The 20,451-nt window shown below is 44.8% G+C and overlaps 1 long non-coding RNA gene and 2 pseudogenes across 1 annotated transcript; 1 reads left to right on the top strand and 2 right to left on the bottom strand.

Annotated features, from left to right (window-relative positions):
* The first annotated feature begins 10,102 nt into the window (after positions 1 to 10,102).
* LOC117855570 (uncharacterized) lies at positions 10,103 to 18,771 on the top strand. The gene is made up of 2 exons (XR_004640520.2): positions 10,103 to 10,585; positions 18,432 to 18,771. It is a non-coding gene; the product is annotated as an uncharacterized lncRNA (long non-coding RNA).
* On the bottom strand, positions 10,725 to 11,692 carry LOC140222718 (receptor-like protein EIX2; annotated as a pseudogene).
* LOC117855569 (receptor-like protein EIX1) lies at positions 12,235 to 14,225 on the bottom strand (annotated as a pseudogene).
* Positions 18,772 to 20,451: the final 1,680 nt, after the last annotated feature.

The raw sequence follows: 20,451 nt of genomic DNA, 5'->3' as shown, positions 1-20,451 counted from the left end.
TGTCCATGATTGTTTCCTTTTATACATTCTTCAGACACCAGTGGCTGCTTTTTATGCATGCTTCTGGGGCACTGAATGTTTGTGTTTTGTGCATGTCAGCAATGTTGACCTTTGCAGGCATCCTCTTCAACCTAATTGTTTAGAAATGTGTATAAGTCAAGGTGATAACATGACGGGTGTGAGAAGTATACGGCCTGGTTTGGTTTCTCCTGCTTATTTTTAGCACCCGTTACATCGAATGTTTAGATACTAATTAGGATATTAAACGTAGACTATTTACAAAATCCATTATATAAGTGGAGGCTAAACGGCGAGACGAATCTATTAAACCTAATTAATCCATGATTTGATAATGTGTTGCTACAGTAAATATTTGCTAATGATGAATTAATTAGGCTTAATAGATTCGTCTCACCGTTTAGCCTCCACTTATGTAATGGGTTTTGTAAATAGTCTACGTTTAATACTTCTAATTAGTACTTAAATATTTGATGTGACACGTGCTAAAAATAAGCAATCTTGTCTGAACGTGGTATCTGCCTCACTTCTGGATTGTGTCCTGCATTCCTCTGTTCAAAAAGCTGCGGCATTTGGCTTATGTCTTGCATCCTTCTGGATTGTGTCTTGCCGCCACCCGCCATTCAATCGTTCCGCCATTTCCTTGAACATCGGTTGGACTGTCCCCAGATTTGGATCGCATTACATTGACTGTGACTGATGCTCTGCTCCCCTCATGTGGCCATCATCTGGGCCTCAGAGACCTGAATGGGCGAGGCAGCAGCCAGCAGGAACAAGGTGGAGGCAATGAGAGGAAACAGCTCATTTCCGTCTGAAGTTGGTTCCCTGGAAGGCTGGAACTAATCCATGTCATTTTCGTTTGTGATCTACACCAGTCTTTACAACCAAAAAGCTTCATTCCACTATTTGGTCTCTTACTTTGTCTCCTGTTGATGCATCTCTTGTGTGGATTATAAACCTACTGTGTGCTCTGTTTCACCAAGATTTAACAACAACTAGACATGCATCTGCGTCCGCTAATTCAGTATATTCCGTGATTCTGTTGAGAGAGTGAGCGTTGAACGTAGAGTCAGCAGAGCAAGCACAAGATGTATATCAGTACGTTCACCAGCAGATCTAGAAAAAGAAACGATATCACCTTTGATATCCAGCAGTCAAATGAACTACAGAACACGCAATGGGCCATTAGAATTCAGCAGTCTAGCATTTGACGACGGCCCCTGCTATGCGCTTGGTGAGTAGGTTCTCATCAACCTCTCCTGCAAGGTTTTCCTCTAGCTCGATATCAATATCATCTCTCATCTGAAACAAATGCCAGTAGGCAAATCAAGGTTTACCGATTACTGCACATGGATGGTACTAAGCTACTGCTCTCTCCATTCCAAATTGTAGGTCGTTTTAATTTTTCTAAGTCCATAAATATTATTATGCATCTAGACACACTAACATTTTACTGCTTCAATATTCACTTGCTTTTGTTGCCAAGCACAGTACCACCATGAAAGTATAATAGGTTCCCCCTCTTCGCACATCAATTTATACAAATCCCATAAAGTTATTCTGGTAATAAACGAGAATCCATTGTACTACATCCAAGGCCTCCGATAAAAAAATCCTTAAGACAGGCTATGCTTCTTCATAGCAAATCATTATCATCAGCCTCTGCTTCCTGTCCTAAAACTCAAATTGTGGCCATAACATCACTGCCACTCCCCTCTATCAAAGCAGTATTGCAATTGCAGATGAAAGATGGTACTACTCTTCTTCAACAGTAGTAGATTCTTAGCATCAGATGATCCATATTATGAGTTCGAAATTGTATTAGAGCTCTTACCAAAACCACAATTGAGTAGCCATCAAATAACTAGTCCTCTGTCTAACACCACAGAACATTTCAGCTTCCAAAGAACTTCAATCAAAGTATAAGTAGGATCCTTCAAGAATTACAAGTATATATCACCATGCGTAAAATTGTATATCAACAAAATGAGTCGTTTGTTCATTATATTGTTTCCAAGTTCTTACGTATTATGCTTCTAAGATAATTGCAGTCATTGTAGGGGACAGAAAGTTGGTTAAGGAATTACACAAGCAAATATATCATTCAGAAATGATGTAGATGCCTACTGCCATCTAGCTACTATGTAACACATAATAATCTCAATTTTGATAAAGCAAAGCATGACCATTAATATGCCAGGATTACACAGATATTTAGCAATAAATAGAAGAAGAAAAATCCATTCTGTCTTGAGCAGTAGTATGCTACAGAAGAGACTAGCCTAAGAAACAGAATGATTTCAGAACTCTTACGCCAATACTGAGAGATGTTAAATGGTTAAGTGATAATAGCTAAACCCATGCCTAGAACTGCATTTCAGGGAGCGAATTTTTTCATTTTTAACCTATTTTTAAATTTGTCTGGAAGATTATTTGCATTGGGTGATCCTTTTGCCCGCGCCAGCCCGCTAGGCGCGGTAGGAAGCCTGTACCGCGCCACATGCACTGGTGCGGCAAATGCCGCCACACTGGCGCGGCGCGGCAGGCGGGTCAGCGCCGGGCTAGCTAGGCGCTGACGTGGGCGGACGCTTGTCGCGCCAGCCCGCCTGGCGCGGCAGCTCCTCTCCTACACACGCGCGCCGGTCCCTCCTTCCTCCCTCCTCTATTCCTCCTCCTCCAGAACATCCCGCACCCGAGCTCCTCCACACTTCCGGCCGCCGCCCCACCCCCAAATCCCCCAAATCTCCAGCAATTTGGCTTAGGGAAAGTTGTGGAAATTTATCCCTACGTCGTGTGGAAGGTATCCCCCTACTTTTTCCCGTGTTTTACCGTTGCATTTGGTAGATTGGAGGATGTTTAGGTGACCTAGGGTTAGGTTGATGATTTCAATTTTGGATGAAATGCAATATTGTTATGTGTTAGATGATGCATAGTTCAAACGCAATAGAGTCTCCCGCCCACGATATTGACGTGTAGAACTTGTTGAATGCTTCGATTTAGGTATATATTCATCCAATTGTTGTTATGTGTTAGATGATGCGTAGTTCAAACGCAATAGAGTCTGTGCCCGCGATATTGACGTGTAGAACTTGTTGAATGCTTCAATTTAGGTATATATTCATCCAATTGTGTAGTGTACATGACATGTGTATTTTTTTTCAATGTGTCCAATATGTGGAATGTGTCCAATTGATATGTCCAATATGTGCGATGTGTAGTGTACATGACATGGTGAAATGTTTGTATTTTGTAGATGGATCGTTTAGTTCGTTTTTTTTATGGTGGTATTGTGAAACAAAATACGGAGTTAGAGAATATGAATGAGGCAGTTGAATTCTTCGATGGTCCTCGAAGTTTTACTGATTTAGTTGACCGTGCAATGAGGAAGTATGGATGTAGAGTGGATGAGATGACATTGAGAGGCCATTTTGATTGTGGGAAAGCTAGAACTCATTATGTTCTCATGAACTTGGCATCCAATTTAAATTGGAAGCACTATAAGGATGTAGTTCATGAAGCAAATGTTGCATGCTTGGAGGTTGTAGTTGAAATTGTTTGTATTCCTGGTCCAAATATTGTCTTGAGGGATGAAGTGGCGGTAGTGAATCGTAATGGTACCTAGGAGTTAGAAATTTTGCAACACGTGTTAGGTGAAATAGAACCTGCTTTTGACTTAGCCATTGCCAATGATGATTTTTCCAATGACACTTTTGAGAGGGATGAAACAAATATAGATGATGATAATATATCTATGGGTTCCGAAGATAGTGAATTCGAGGAAAATGGGGTAGTAGGTGTCGAGGCAAAGGAGGAGTCACCATCTCAAAGTAGTGGGCATGAAAATGAGGACGAGGAGTTACAATATGAAGAGGATGGACCGCAGTTCGACACCGCAACCGTGCATGATGTAGAAGACATTGGTCATATGGATGAATGTTTTTCTTATACCCAGAACGAGTTGCGGTTGTTGAAAGAATGTGATGTCGAACTGCCATCCGTTCCCAATGATAAGGACATAAGTATGGTCCACAAAGCCATATGTGAATCTAGTATGGTTAATTCCAAAGGGATACCCTTTAGTGAGAGTCCAGTGATTAAGAAGGGAATGAAGTTCAAAAGTCTTGAGGACCTGAAGTTTTTCTTGACTGACTACGTAGTGAGGTTACATAGACCTTTCAGCGCAGGTCACTCCGACAAGAACTTAAGGTACAATGTGATGTGCAAGCAAGGATGCCATTGGCGTGTATGGTCTCGGCTAATATCAAGCACCGGACAATGGAGGATTTCAAATGTTGTGCAACCGCATACTTGTCATTCTTCATAGCCGAAGCGAGTGCACGCAGTGCACAGCAAAGTACCTTGGACGGCGTATCCTAGGCATTATCCGTAAAGACAGCAAGACATCGGTGCCATCCCTCGTGGAGTCCATCTTCGCCTTTAGTGGATACTGTGTCAAGTATTCAAAGGTTTGGCGGGAGAAGCAACACGCCGTTGCCCTACTTTGGGGGGACTGGAAGGAGTCGTATGGCATGATTCCTAGGGTACTCACAGCTATAGCCTACTACAATCCTGGGGTTAAATGGTTCATTGACTCATGTAGCATGATGCATCCTGACAATGGAGTTTTGAAGCACATGCTCCAAAGGATATTTTGGTGCTTCCCACAGTGTAGTGAGGCATTTCAACATTGTCGTCCTGTGATACTTGTGGACGGTACATTCTTAACCGGAAAGTATAAGGGTACACTACTGATGGCAGTTGGTATAGATCCAGAACAGTAGCTTGTGCCTCTTGCTTTTACATTGACGGAGAGTGAGAACAATAAGAGTTGGTCATGGTTTATAAAACTGGTTCGGCGACATGTACTTGGATCTTAACGCCAAGTATGTATGATCTCAAATAGGCACCATGGGTTCCTAAATTGTGCGAACAACCACATGGATGGTTTTCCACTGCTTGTGCATAGGTGGTGCACGAGGCACTTTGCTGCCAACATGTCGCGTCGGCAGAAGAATGACCGCGTGATTGGAAAATTGAAGACTTTATGCAAGGTGCATACAGAGACAAAATTTAGTGGAAGTTAGAAGATCTAGTGAAGGACTTGAACGATGACGTAAAAGAATGATTGAAGGGTGAAATGGAGGATAAGAATAAATGGGCGCACACTTTCGATGAGGGAGGGATGCATTGGGGTATTATGACCATGAACTACTCGGAATCACTAAATACTATTTTCAAAGGCATCCCAAGTAGGCCCGTTTCTGGAATTATTGAATACTCCTTCGAAAAATTCAACACCTACTTTGTGGACCGATGGCAAAAGGCACGTGCAATGTTGGATGAAGGTCATAGGACTGGGAAGGTTGTGGATGAATTTTTATCAGAGGTTCAGCTTAGGTCCATGCACCACTTAGCAGAACCGTACGGGCCAGAAAGAATGGTATATTCTATAAGAGGTTGCGGTACTACTAACGTTGGGGGTGAGAGCCATGGAGGCCGACACTACAGAGGGGTAGGGGTAAAGATCTATCGAACCTAGCATATATGAAGCAATAAAAGCTTGGAAGATCTAACCAGCCGATACAATCAGATAACTGGCGAACACTTAAACAAGGTCAAGGAGCGATGAAGACAACTTAACCAAATTTAAGCCGTTCGATAACTGAGAGCGCTTGATAAAATTAAGAGATCGATACGATGTAAGTTAATAAAACCAAACAACTCGATAACTGTGAGCAACATCGAAGACAAGAGCGATGAAGACAACTTAACCAGATCTAAGCCATTCAATAACTAAGAGCGCTTTATAAAACTAAGAGATCGATACGATGCAAGTTAATAAAACCAAACGGCTCGATAACTGTGAGCAACATCGAAGACAAGCAGAATATTGGACAAAGCCTAGAAAGTTCTACTTGGAATCTAAAATAACTCGATAGCTAGCCACACAACCGAATATCCGAATATAAGACTTAACTTAGAAAGTTCTGATAGAGGCCGTAATGACCGGTTGACGGTACTTACAACCTCGCCTGAGATCGAAGCCAATGCAGCCGTGCGCACAAGAAGGAACTCATCGAATCTACTCTACTCCTACTCCCAGCGTTTTGGCAGCGTGGTGCCGAAAGGTTGTATTGATTGATTGATGATTATTCATTACAAGGCTCACGGGTTTATATTTATACCCTGGAGCAAGCTAGAACTCCCAATCACTACGACATGACTATTACAACTAATCTAAAAACTACTAAAGATAAATCTCCACACTTTCCCTTATTTGTTGTAGTCGAATTTGCTTCAGATCGGATTCCTCCTAGCCGTCGGCTTCTAGAATCCTGGTCAGCTACAACTGGTCTTGGTCAATGTGACATCATCAACAGGCCTTTTCTCTCTCCTTCATCAGCTCTCAGAACCGTATTCGTAGCGGTTGACTCTGATCAAAAACTGGTGTCAACACCTAGAAATCTATCCCAAGGGGTCACGGTGGGCAACGGATATGCTAGAGCAGGACCTTCGCATAGTACCAGATCTTGTCAGCATGGGTTGACTGAGAGGATCCGAGACCTTGAGGGCAGAGGCCCTGTTTATTTTGTGCGCACTTTTCTGGAATGATATCCGTGTAGTGGATGATAGTGGCCCCTGTTTAGATCCCAGTATATCCGTGGATGGATCTAGGGAATGCTGCCTAGAGATAGACATGGGTGGGTATGGATCTCGTAGGTCTGTACCGCCTTAGACCAACATATAGGTAAAGTGTACAAACTCTGCAGAGTTATAATCTATCCAGATAGCCGACGCTCACGGTCACGAGCCCACATAGTTAAAGTTTCCGTTGATCAGTAATCATGTGTTTATAGATGGTGTGCTAGTGAGACGGGACCGAGGCCTAAGAGAGCAATCTTGGAATAAGACGTAAACCGGCCTAGAAGGACTCTAACGGCCTCCGATGCTCTTTAAAACTTAGGAATTGGTAGGGGAAGTAAGATTCCCAATCCAGGGCCAACAACCTAAAATATGCTTACTTCGTCTTCCTTCTTCCAAAACTTACCTCATCCTGCATTAAAATAAGTTTTTTAGTTTAAACCAAACCCTTTCCTTAATCATCCCTGCATACAATATAATTTCAATGCTAGAATTTACTGAGTACCAACCATAAGTGTACTCAGCCTTAATTTTATTTATACAGGTTTAGAGCTCCCAGTGCTGCGTCCTCTTTTGTCGGTGGAATGAGCAGCTATGCCACACTCCGCTGCTTAAAGCTCTCAATGCACCTTTTATTATGGTTGTGCTAGGGGGTGTTTGGCAGCACTCCACCTTTTAGAAATCAGCTCCACTCCACCAGCTCCACACTTTTGCAGCTCCACTCCACCAACTCCAGGAAAATATGGAGTTGTTGAACGTGTTTGGCATATTGTTCTGCTCCAGCTTCAGGAATATGAGTTTTTGGTGGGAATATTCTATTTTTCCCTTGGTGGTTGGATCGGTTGAGTTTTTAGCATGTTTTACATTTTTTTCGCTGCTAGAGTAAAACCAAGCCGTAAGTACCGTTCCTGGGAGTTTTTGAGATTTTTTTTCCGCTGCTACAGTAAAATAGCGCTACAATACATCAGTATAGTACTTTCTCCAGTGTTTTTTCCCATGGCAAAAAATATTGAACCAAATAACGTTGTACCGAATGAAAGGTCGCAACAAATACGGTACAAAATCAATCTTTTCATTACAAACTAGTTCCAAGCAAGAGAGAGTGCGGTGGCTAGCTCATCACGAAAGACATCCATAGTTGGCGTGTTGAGTGCGGAAGTTGACCCATCTGATGCCGCTTGCGAAACTGCATATTTGTTATATCTTTCCGGTATTGTAGGAACAAAATTAGGATCACGATCAAACCGAGCAAAGTCTTTATCTTGACCTCCATGCTCACGAATGAAATTGTGAAGGATCATGGTAGCCACAACAATCATCTTTTGCTTGTACATGGGATATGGTGGCATCTTCCAAAGAATTTGCCACTTCATTTTTAATAGTCCAAAAGATCGCTCAATCACATTGTGGATAGATGAGTGAACCCGATTGAACCTTTCCATAGGCGTCTTAGGTTCAATACCTCTTTGCCATTCCGGTAAATGATACCTTTCACCCTTGTAAGGAGCGAGGTAGCCAGGACGATTAGGATATTCCGCATCCACAACATAGTATTTGCCTATATTCACATAAAAATAATATGAGTTATGGATTAATGCTACATGTTAATCACATTCATATATCAAATTGAACACATGTATGTGGAAAAAATTCTTCATCCACTCTGAGTGCATTGTACAACACACTTGTATCATGCATAGCTCCAGGTTGTCCCGTGGAAACATAAGTGAAACGTATGTCAAAGTCGCATACTGCTAGTACATTTTGAGTGGCTACCCCGGTCTTTCCAATATATCTCACTTGCTCATCAGGTGAAAGAGCAACACGGACATGAGTGCCATCAAGTGCACCAATGCAATCTTTGAAATGTGGATATGCACGTTTATCATCTCTTATCCTTTTATGGACAGTGGGGAAGTTTTTTTGGTCGAATGAAATCTTTCGCCATAGCCATCAAAGCATTTAGCACCTCATCAAATTTCCTACTACTAGTTTCGCCAGAATGCTTAAATCTATTGTGAGCTCTCCTATTAGACTCGTTTCCAGCACATATGTATAGGAACATAGCAAGCATCTCTTTTGTGCTAATGTGCATAGAAGGTCGCAGCCCATACTTTCCCACCAACACACCATGAAGATCCAAGAAGATTTCATTGTTCATACGTAGTTGTCTATGACATTCTCCAGGACTTTTCATTGTCTCTAGCAGCCATCTTGTTCCACTTACACCAGATGTCCTTGGTGGGTTTTTAACAAGGTAGAGGTCAGCATATATTTGTGCAATTTCTGCAGCACCCAACATAAGATTCCAAAAGACCTCGCTTTCATCATTAGAGTCATCACTATCGCTCTCACTTTCCTACAGATAAGAGATCATATGACATAGAAAATAAAATAAGTACTTGGCATTAAAATAACACTTAAGGTTGAATGACAATACTTCAGTCCAACAAGTAAGTAAAAATTGAAATAACACTTCAGTTTCAATAACAATGGTTCATACGAACAAAAAAAGAATTATTCAAACGACACAATTCCTCAATTGCCATACTTGGCATTGTACTTTCTGCGAAGCCAATTAAATCTAATCTCGTTTGTTGGCAGGGTCATGAACATTTCCCGTTGGTCCTCCTTCACAAACAACTCCGTGGCGATATAATGCTCATCTGTATCATATCCTGCCCCACATTCCAACACAAGGTCCATGACTTGTTGCACAGTTACTTCACCCAATTTTTTAGATGTAAAAGAGGAAGCGGACTCAGCAATCTTGGTTACTTGTTCCTGAATAACTTGTGCTGTTCCAGTTCTTTGTTTCTTTGCTGGTGGAATTCTTTTGTTTGCTAACAAAATAGTAGGAGAAGGAGTAACCTCTTGGACACGACCTACCGCCTGCACGAGGTCGCCCCTCGCCGCGCGGCCCAGAACGGCGGGGACGCCCGTCGCCGCGCTGCCCCGAATGGCGGGTGCCTCCCTCATCGCGCCGGTCACGCCGCCCACAACGGCCGGGCCGCCCCTCGGCGCGGCGGCCAGGCCGGCAGGGGCCGCCCTCGGCGCGCTGCCCAGGTCGGCGGGGGGCTCCCTCGTCGCGCCGCCCAGACCGGCGCCTCTGTCCCCGTCCATCTCGCCGGAAGAGCGCCGGTGACGATCGGCGGATCGACGGAGGCGCAAGGTCGGGCGCAGGCAAATGAGTAGCGGATGGGTCTGGTGTTCTTTTTTCTTTTGACCGGAATCGAAGGGGTACTGTGTAACGGATGGCATGGTGGGTAAATAACTACGAACTCCACGACGAGGTCTGTATTCAAGGTTTTTGGAGCACCCCTTGAGGTACTCCACCAAAAACGTGGATCTACCCCCGCTCCACGTTTTTCCTGGAGCCGGAATTGCTGGAGCAAAACACGTTTGGATGCGATTTTTTTAGAGTTGGTGGAGTGAAGTGATTTTTGGTGAAGTGAAGTGCTCCCAAACAGGCCCTTTTAGTCTGCTGATCCAAGAAATAGGTAATCAGCGGGACCTTGGAGCAAGGCCCCACATGCATGCCTGTTGCGCCGCTCCCGCTTCAATTGCGGATGTCCGCATGCACCGTCCAAAGCGTCTATTACATTTGCACAAATCTCAAACGCTCCAAGATGTATAAGAAAATTTCTTGCGGAAAATAGATACAATACGCATAGTGAGATACTTATGTCTTGGGCTGAACCACTCGTTTGTCAAATATTGCTCCCAACCGAGCTCAGTGTACGTGAGGCCCAATCCGGTGCCCAAATTCCAAACATGCGGCTCCCTGCGGCTGAACATCACTCCCGGCGGCAAGATGCGGAGTAGGGCAAGCGGCAAGACACACAGCGCCGACGGGGTGATCCAGGCAGCAGGAGGGTGTGGCGATGAGCTGGTGATGCCGCAACAGCGTAAGCAAACAGACAAGGTGCAAACTTTATACGGGATAGATTGTTCAATTTTGTTTTCCTTCCTTGATTCAATCATGTCTTCTTGACCGCTCCCCGCACGCCCACCACATGCTTGATGGAATGCTTACCTTCATGCTCTACAGTAAGACAGCAATTTTGAAGATCTTACATTTGTTTTATAAAGCAGTATATAGTGTGGAACTAAAAATTAACTTCATTGCCAATTTTCATCATGTACATACAAAATTGATGCAATTAGACATAGGTAGTAATTCTTATCCTTATTTTCAATACAGTTTTCCTAGGCACCTTCTAAAACTTGCGGCCACAGAAATTTCTAGTCCGCACAGTAGGTTGTCAAACATCTGAAAATAAGCAGCTCTCCACGTCCTAGCAAACAAGAATGTAACAAAGACCACCCAAAGTCCCAAAACAAATCCTACAGCCATCCCAACATAGAAATACCTCACATCTGAATCTGATTGATGCCCATCATGATGACCTCCAGCCACCTCGGGCGCTGAGCAGTTCCTGGAAACAGGAGGCCCGCATAGATAGTTGTTGCCAATGTACGAAGAGGCTGGATCGGTTAGTGTTTGCAGCTGATTCCCTGAGGGTATTCTTCCTGAGAGATTATTGTACGACAGGTTCAGCTTGCTTAACATTGTCATGCCTGAGAGACTGGAAGGAATTTCGTCAGAGAGTTCATTCCATGACAGATCAAGAGATTCCATTGATTGTAGTTGGCCAAGCTTCACTGGAATCTCACCAGACAACTGATTATGGGAAATGTTCAAGCCCATCAGCCCAACAAGATATGTTATTTCATCTGGGATCTTCCCTACTAAATTGTTGTGGAGAGATCAAGGGCAACCATGTATATGATGCTTCCAGTGTAATTAAGATATTGGCCTTTCAATAACACTTCCAGGCTGTCATCATATTTGGGAAATGAATTGTTTCAGGGGAGCTGGCCTTCCATATCCCCAGTATAAAGGGTTTTTAAATGTTTGTTGGTGACCCTGATCCTGGGTCATTGCTTTCAAGTTGGCCAACGAATGAGGTATGGAGCCTGATATTCTGTTATATGCAAGGTCCAAGAATTCTAGGTACCCAAGCTCCATGAGCTTAACTGGAATAGATCCTGAGAACATATTAATGGGGCTGTTTGGCTTGCAGCCACAGCCTGCCACGCCCGGCGCCAAAAATCGGCGCCACACTGCGGCGTGGTTTTGTGCTGCAGAGACTGGTGGCTGCCGCAGTTATGGTCTGAACCAAGCAGCAGCCAATATCTGGTGGCGTGCCGTAAGTTAGGCGGTGGCGAAGCTTGGCGGGGAACCAAGCGCCCCCAATATTCCGCAACTGGAGATAAGACAGTTTTGGTAATTGCTATCCATGTTGGTAACTCTCCAATATATTTGTTGTCCGCAAGATCAAGTAGGATCAAATCAGGGCAGCTCTGCAAAACTGAAGGAAATTTGCCTGACAGAAGGTTATCGTACAAGATCAGAGCTGAAATGAATGATTGTTTCGAACACAAGGGAAGCTGTCATTCGAGATGATTCTTTGCAAGATCCAAAACTGACAAGAATGGCAATTGACAAATGTAACTTGGAATAGCACCACTGATACAGTTGTCAGAAAGCAATAAGTCTGTAAGGTTTTGGGCGATAATTTTTCGTGGTAATGGCCCTGATAAAGAGTTTTTGGAGATGTCAAGTTCTACCAAATGCTTAGGTAACTGTGGTAGGGTACCTGTGAGGTTGTTTGAATTGGGGTCAAATATCTCAGCTGACGACATAAATCTAGTGACCTTGGTAACCTTCCACTAATTTGGTTGCAAGAGATGTTAAGGTATTCAACATTTGAAAAAACACTCCAAAACCATTCTGGGAGATAATCAACTATGCCCGCATCAGAAATGTCAAGAAAACTAACATCCCTCTGCCCTTGAATCCACAAAGGAAATTGATGCCCCATTTTACAACCTGGGAAATAAGCTAGTTTCAATTTAAACGGACTAGTTCAATTTGGCCTGATCGTCATGTGCAGTGAGTTGTAAGACAAGTCCAATTCCTTCAAATTCACTAGACCGGCTAGATGTTCCTCTAGAATAGAGCCGTTGAACTGGTTGTAATCTAGATGCAGATGACTGAGCTTGCTGAGCATACCAATTTCAAGAGGTACTGATCCAACAAGCCTATTAGCGGAGAGTTGAATAATGCTCAGATTAGTCCATTGGTTTATCCAGTTCGGAATTCCCCCGCTGATATTTGTTGATGTTAGATCTAACAACTCCAACTTAGTCCATGCACATGAAGGCAACCCCCGCAAAAATTCTGAAATATCTTGGTTGATTCTATTTGAACTCAATGAACTCTCTCATATTGCATAGATTTTTCAGTGTTTTTGCCTTCATATCACTAAGTTGATTGCCTCCAAGATGAAGTACTTGAAGGGAAGTCATATTCCCTACTGCGTCTGGAAGTGGACCCACAACCCAATTGTATGATAGGTCAAGGTGCCTGATGGTGTCAGCATCCCAAAACCAGTAGGCGGGATTCAAGTTGGCAATCATGTTACTTGTTAGATCAACCATCTTAAGTGATGTGAGGTTCCGATGCACAAGAGGTGTGTATGTAAAAACAAGTTTGCACCGACGAAGATGGAGAGCCCTTAAATTAGAAAGCATGCTAATAACCACTTGAACCCAATGGCCAATGGTACTAAGATTGACACCACTCATGTCAAGAAACCTTAGAAAAGGGAGACGTGGTAACCATGACAAATCCTCACTTTGTAAAACATTATCATAACCACTATAATCATAGTAAGTGTTATCAAGGTCAAGATATTGCAGTTTCGAAAGATTTCCTAGTTGAGGAGGCACCATACCATCAAAATCCATGCAAGAGAGGTTGAGATATATCAGTCTCCGGAAGGAGCCCAGGAAACTCGGTATGGGTATACCTACTCCCCCGAGATGGTTCCCACTGAGATCAAGGTACTTCAGATGACGCAGAGTAAGCAAGCCGTGACTTATCTTCCCGTTCATCCCGCGAAAACTAGGAGACTAAAATGGAGCAAAGAGGTCATCTAGGAAGAATTTGTTGCAGAGGTCAACCTTGATGACATGGCACGTGTTGTTGCTGCACTCGACACCTCTCCACTGGCAGCAGGCCTTGCCACTCCACGAGGCAAGGGGATTCTGTGGATCACTTGTGATGCCAGCTCTAAACGAGAGCAGTGCATCCCTCTCTTTTGTGGTGCAGCCAACATTGGTTTGTTGTGCATACACGGAGCAGGAAGCTGTAGTGGCTACAATAAGCAGGAGGCAAAAAGCTGCAGCTGCATCCATGGAGGATAATGGAGTCATGAGATTGTGTTGCTGTTTATGGTTCTTCTGTGATACTAATACTGATGCATGTATCAGTAGAGTCGTTAAAGTTAAGAGTAGAATTTGTAGCTGTTATTCAGAGAAAAGTATGAGCCTGCAGGTGAAAAAGTCAATGATTCCACCTATTACTCTGTTAGAGAAATCGTGATTTGGTTGACTATTGGGGATGCAAGCAGGTAGTCTCGCGCTGTACCAGAAGATTTTGATTTGAAGGATGATTTGGACTTAGCGAAAAAGTTCCTCCCCGTTCATTGTCGCTGGACAAGGCATGATTCGGCAGACACATTTGTTTATCTGCAGGCACTAGGCATTTTTTTTTGAAACGAACCTGGCAGGAGAGCTGCCGATTATATTAAAAAGGAGGAATCCAGACTGGATAAGTACAATGAATCAAAAATGAAATGACATGAGGCAAAATTGTGCCAGAAGTATAAAATAAAATAAAGCAACACTATGAACTCAGTCGCAATCAGCATCGCACCATTAGAGCGGAGAGATGTTTCGCTCCCGCCATAATCCACACGGTGGCCTCATCTTTGATCCTCTCAAAAATCATATTGACAGAAGACTCCTTGCTGTTAAATATTCTCATATTCCTTTCCCTCCAAATTGTCCATGTAACTAGCATAATCAAAGTTCGCATGCCTCTCTTGGAGCAGGAATTTGCTCCTGCTCTCATCGACCACCAGTGGTGCAGCGTATCGGCCTGTTGCCAAGCCCTCGGGTGGATTGCTGGCGCCGATAACCAGTCCGCCACCATGGCCCAGATTCTTGTTGTAACCCGGCATTCGGCGAAAAGGTGTAGCGCCGATTCTTGTGATCTCCGACATAGTGGGCAGGTAGCTGGATTCGGCCATCCCCTTTTCTGAAGTCTGTCAGCAGTCCAAAGGCGATTTTGGATAGCGAGCCAGGAGAAGGTTTTGCAGCTTCTAGGGGCCCATATTTTCCATATCAAGCTGTCAAAGTTGGTGGAAGCCGAACCAATGAACTGTGCGGCGTAAGCGGATTTTGCGGAGTAGTTACCATCTGCAGTAAACTTCCAAGTGATTTCATCTTGGACACCCGGGCGTAGGGCTACCTGTTGTACGACTTGCCACAGAAGGACGTATTCTCGGAAGTGTTGCACCGAGAAACTGCTGTGATGTATGTTGATGTCTCGGATCCAAGTTCGGTTGTGAAGCGCATCACGTAAACTCCTGTTCTTTCTTTTTGAAATGGAGAAAATACTTGGCGCTATGTCCTTTGGCCTTTGGCCTTGAACCCAGGCACTATTCCAGAAGGAAGTCTTTGCTCCATCGCCTACGACGATACGTGTACATGCCGCAAATAATTTCCTATCCGTGTTATTACACGGAACCTCGGAGCCTACCCAAAGCTTATCTTCTGCTTTCCACTCATGCCACAGCCACCTGAGCCTCAGTCCTCTTGCAAACTTGTAGATGTTTAAAATACCTGCTCCCCCCAGTCTTGTCGGTCGGGCGGACCTTTGCCAGTTCACTTTGCATTTTCCCCCTGTTAATGTCGCCGCCCCTGCCCAAAAGAACTTCTTGCGCTTTGCATCAATTTCCTTCATTACCTCTTTGGGGGCCTCCATTGCCGACAGGAGGTATACCGCCTGTGATGTTAATACTGATTTCGTGAGTGCTAGGCGGCCCGCCATAGTCATGTTCCTAGCATTCCATGCAGTGAGTTTGCAGGTCGCCTTGTCTATAACGTATTGGAAGTGTACTCTCTTGAGCCTTGACGTCGTTAGTGGAAGTCCAAGATATCGCATCGGAAAGGAGGACCGTGTGACTGGAATGTCTCCAAATATGTCGTCCATATTAAGCCCTTCGCATCTTATAGGCACCACACTAGATTTCTCAAAATTTGTTCTCAACCCCGACACTTCACCAAATCTAGTGAGTAGGTTAGCTAAGGAAATGACATCCTGCCTAGTCGGGTTTAGGAAAATAGCCGTGTCGTCGGCGTACATGGATGTTCGGAAGTTGAGGGACCTGCCTCGCAGCTTGGATATGAATCCTCTGTCAGTGGCCTGTTCCAGCAAAGCTCGTAGTGGTTCAATTGCAATCACAAAAAGTAAAGGAGATAAAGGATCTCCTTGCCGTAGGCCCCTGTTGTGCTTGATGGGGCTGTTTGGGACCCCATTGAGAAGGATCCTAGATGAAGATGTGTAGAATAGAGAGGCGATCCAATCCCGCCAACGAATGGGGAAGCCCAAGCGTTGAAGTAAATCTAGCATATAGTCCCATCGCACCGAATCAAACGCTTTGGCGATGTCAAGCTTAAAGAATAGTGCTGGGATTCGTTGTCGATGGTAGCGACGCGCCATGTTCCTGACTGTCATAAAATTATCGTGGATGCTCCTTTGCTTGATGAAAGCCGATGTGATACAATGTTTTTCATGTGCGGGGCCAGTCGCATGGCGAGCACCTTTGTAATAATCTTGATGAATGAGTGTATCAAACTTATCGGTCGGAAGTCAGGGATTGCCTCGGCCCCATCCTTTTTTGGCAACAACACTACGTTGGATGTGTTGATTAATGGCAGGCTCGTGCAATGTAAGTTATGAAAAGCGTTAGCTGCGTTTATGACGTCGCGCTTTATAATCTCCCAACAGGCCTTATAAAATGCTCCGGTGAAGCCATCTGGTCCGGGCACCTTGTCCGATGGTATGTCGAGTATTGCACGTTTAATTTCCTCCTCCGTGAAAGGTTCGGCGAGGGAGCTGAGGTCCAGACTGGGGAGATTTATGCTATCCCAGTTAACGTCCTGTGATCGTTGTCCCGGTGGTCCCATCATCGTAGCAAAGTGGTGTTGAATTATGTTTGCTTTTTCTTCGTGATTGAAAGCCCAACTGGACCCTTGCTTTAGTCGCTGAATGTAGTTTTTCTTCTTCCTTCCGTTAACCCTCCGATGGAAGTATTTGGTATTAGCATCACCTAATTTGATGTTCGTAATGCGTGATGCTTGTTTCCGTCTGACCCTTTCAACCACCGCCAGGCCGAGGATTCTTCGCTTAAGTTTTCGTCGCAAGTTCAATTCATCCCTGGTGAGGGCTCTATGTTCTTGTGCCATATCCAATCTAAGGACGACATCAGACGCCATGAGAAGCTGCATCTTGGCATCCGGGTAAAAGTTGTGGCTCCAGGCTCTAAGCATTTGGGAAGTATCCTGTAACTTGTAGTACAGGCGATGAAAAGGCTCGTGATGAGTGCATAGCTTACTCCAAGCTTCAGTTACTACCTCCTTGAAGCGTGGCAATCTTGGCCAAAACTCTTCGAACCGGAATGTCTTTGGCCGTTGTGGTCCACTTTGATTGGAGAGGAGTAGTGGGCAGTGATCCGAGTGCGATGTTGAAAGTGCATGTAGAGTATGGGAGGCAAATAAGGCGTCACCTTCCGTATTACAGAACACTCGGTCGAGTCGGACAAGCGTCGGATTTTGTTGCTAATTGCTCCATGTGAAGCGGCGGTTTTGTAGTGGAATTTCCTTGAGCTCGCAATCGCTGATCGCCTCTCTAAATAGACTCATCAGTCTAGTATTTAGCCTAGAATTGTTCTTATCCGCGGCTCTGTATATGAGATTAAAATCGCCCATTATAATCCACGATGTCCCACTGGGAGGCTTAAGTGTGAGCATTTCTTGTAAGAAGGCTCTCTTTTGCCCCTGACTGGATGGTCCGTAGACATTTGACAGTCTGAATGTTTCGCCATCATGTAGTGAAATAGAGGCTGATAAATGAAACATCCCCACAGCAATCTGTGAGACCTGCACTACCCTCTCATCCCACAATATCAGCAGTCCTCCTCTTGTACCTGAAGCTCCTGTGGCCGGCGCGAAAGCGTTTTTGTTTAACCTGTACCCACCTAAGTAAGACGAAGTGAAGTCATCTATCTGTGCAAGCTTGGTTTCCTGGAAGCATGCAATGGCGCACGTTGTGTTGGCCACAAACTGGTGAACTACATCCCTACGGGCTTGCTGATTGAGACCCCATACATTCCAACATAATATATCAACGTCAGGACCGATCATTTGAAACAGCACGTCGCGTCTCAGTGCTCTTCAGGTCGAGGCATTCTAACCCCTGCTGACGGCCGAAGGACGTACAGAGGGTGTCACAGAGCAACGAAGATGATTTGCAAAATGTCAGATGCAACATGTTCTGCAGCTTACAATTACAACCAAAGTGGCAGGCACTAGGCATATACTGGAAGCATATCAATGAACCATTCCTGCTATATGGTCGTTGTCCTCCTTCAAACAAATTCAAGATGTTGTTTCGTAGTATTACTTTCTGCTGTTTGACTATGTGCAGTTAATGGTTCAGCCTTGAAAGTCACTGTCGATTGATGTGAATCAGGACAGAAAACCGAGATTTTTTTTCCTTTCTACTTTTGTATGCATAGGCTTGGCTCGATCTTAGATAGGTCCATCAGTTCATCTTAAGAAACTTTTTTTTGCAGCTGGTGCAGGAACAGGAAGATCTTGAAGACCGATGCACTGAATTAAATCTGAAGAAGGCATTGCAGACCAATGGTCTGACTTTGCTCCTACTGATGCTCTTTATCTAGGAGCCCCAAATACTTTCTCTCAAGTCTCAAGTAATTTCATTGTATTAAAGTAGCTCACGAACTAGCTAAACTGGGTTTGTCGATGGCGCCCAATGCTCTCAGTTGAGGCAAGTTTTGTTCATCTTGTTTGAGGCAAGATATGTTTAGAGGAGCTTTGAAATGGCATCACGCTCTATGTAATTTGGATAAATGGCATCATGGGGAGATAAATCTAACCAATTGATGAGTGTGTTTCTTGGTGTTCCGACTGCTTTGGCTTATTATGCAGCGATGGAAACTGCTATGCAAAAGGAGCAAAGTACAACATCGGATCGACAAGACGAGAGGCCAGCTGAAGCACCAGCTGTTGATAGTGCGCAACAAGCATCACTTTTAGAAAAGCCAGCAAGCATCATTGTTTACTTCGTTGGATGGGAAGTGTTTTTTTTTTTGCAGTATGTAGTAGGATCTTGTTAAACCTTGTATGGTCGGTTGCACTTCGTCTGGAATGTCTTCTTTGTTTTTCATAGAGGGAGGTTAGGTTTCTTCCTGTCCAGGATTATAGCCAAAATCGTTTAGTTTTGTAGCATAGCATTGGTCTTCCTGACTTTCTGACTCCTGTGTCGTAAGTCGTAACAACAGCGTACTCCGTACTCTGCTTTGCTTTATATAAAGCAGAGCGAGTCTCTGTCTCAGATCCAGTGAATATAGGTACGTACCTTTGGTACAGAAACACGATATCTGTACATGGCCACTGCCAGCATAGACGTACACTACTCCCAGACATACATACACCTGCAAACAAGAGAAGCAAGAATGAAGAAACACGTATACGGTGGTCCTGATCCAGTGCCAGAAACCAAAAGCATTCCGACGTGCGAGGACCCAGCTGCCAAAACCAAGCATCCGATCCACACGAAGAACCTCACCAGAGCGACCTCGGCCGATGGCTACGGCGCCATCACGCTTATTTCCTGCGCCTGCAGCCAAGCAGCCGGTGCCACCGACAGTATCTTGCCTGGGTCGCCGGCGTCCACGCGGGTGCCTATCAGCGCGCGCGCGCGCCCCGCCAAGCAGATGTCACGACACGAACGCTCGCGTGGACAACGACGAGGCAGCCCAAATCAGCCGCGCCCGCGCGCGTACGTGGAAGGGACGGTGGAGAGGGGAGCGGAGGGGGGACAGCCGGACAGGGTCGCTGGCGCGTCGCCGTCGGCGGAAAGGCGCCCTGCGCAGCGTCCAAATTTTATCTCGCCCCCGCAGCAGCAGCGTACGTGGCCCGTGGTCCCCGGCGGGGATCGGCAGCAGGCCAGGGAGCACGAACACGAAGGATCCTGGAAGGATAGGATAGGGTTTGTCGTGGCCAGTCATCGCCGGCGCGGCCGGGTACCGGACACCTGTGTGTGCCGCGCTCAGCTCACGTGCTTGGCGTTCTCGGTTTTCTCTGGAGCTACATGACGATTATGGGGGGTGGTTGCACATGCGAGCAAGAGGTTTGTCGATGATGAGGAATTGAGGATGCTTTGGTCCCGTACGTTGTTGTCCGCATGTATCTGGATTCGTGAGAGGATTTCTTTCGAGGAGCATACATCCCAGACACATTAGATGTTGGAGAGTCTCACTGAGCTCTAATAATATATTTTTTGGATGCCTAATGGAGTAGGGAGGTAATGGAAAGAAGCGGAGGGATGGGGTTTTTAAAAGAAACAATTGGTCCACATAGTTGGATCAAAATACATTCAGTTTTCAAATCTGAAAGAGAAGTAGAAAGGGCGCCATCTCGAGACACATAGCAAGCGATATTCTGATAGTAGCCGCAAGCAAGTTCCCCGTATCTGCGATGGATAGAAGTGTTTCATAAAAGTTGATACCCATAAAAGTTGATACCCACTCGTGAAAAATGGACCTTTAGTCCTAGTTGGTAGGGGTCAAA

The sequence above is a fragment of the Setaria viridis genome, chromosome 5 (genome assembly GCF_005286985.2).
Source record: "Setaria viridis chromosome 5, Setaria_viridis_v4.0, whole genome shotgun sequence".
In the NCBI taxonomy this organism is placed as follows: domain Eukaryota; kingdom Viridiplantae; phylum Streptophyta; class Magnoliopsida; order Poales; family Poaceae; genus Setaria; species Setaria viridis.
The sequence above is the reverse complement of the archived record's forward strand: the minus strand, read 5'-3'. Positions and strand labels throughout refer to the sequence as shown.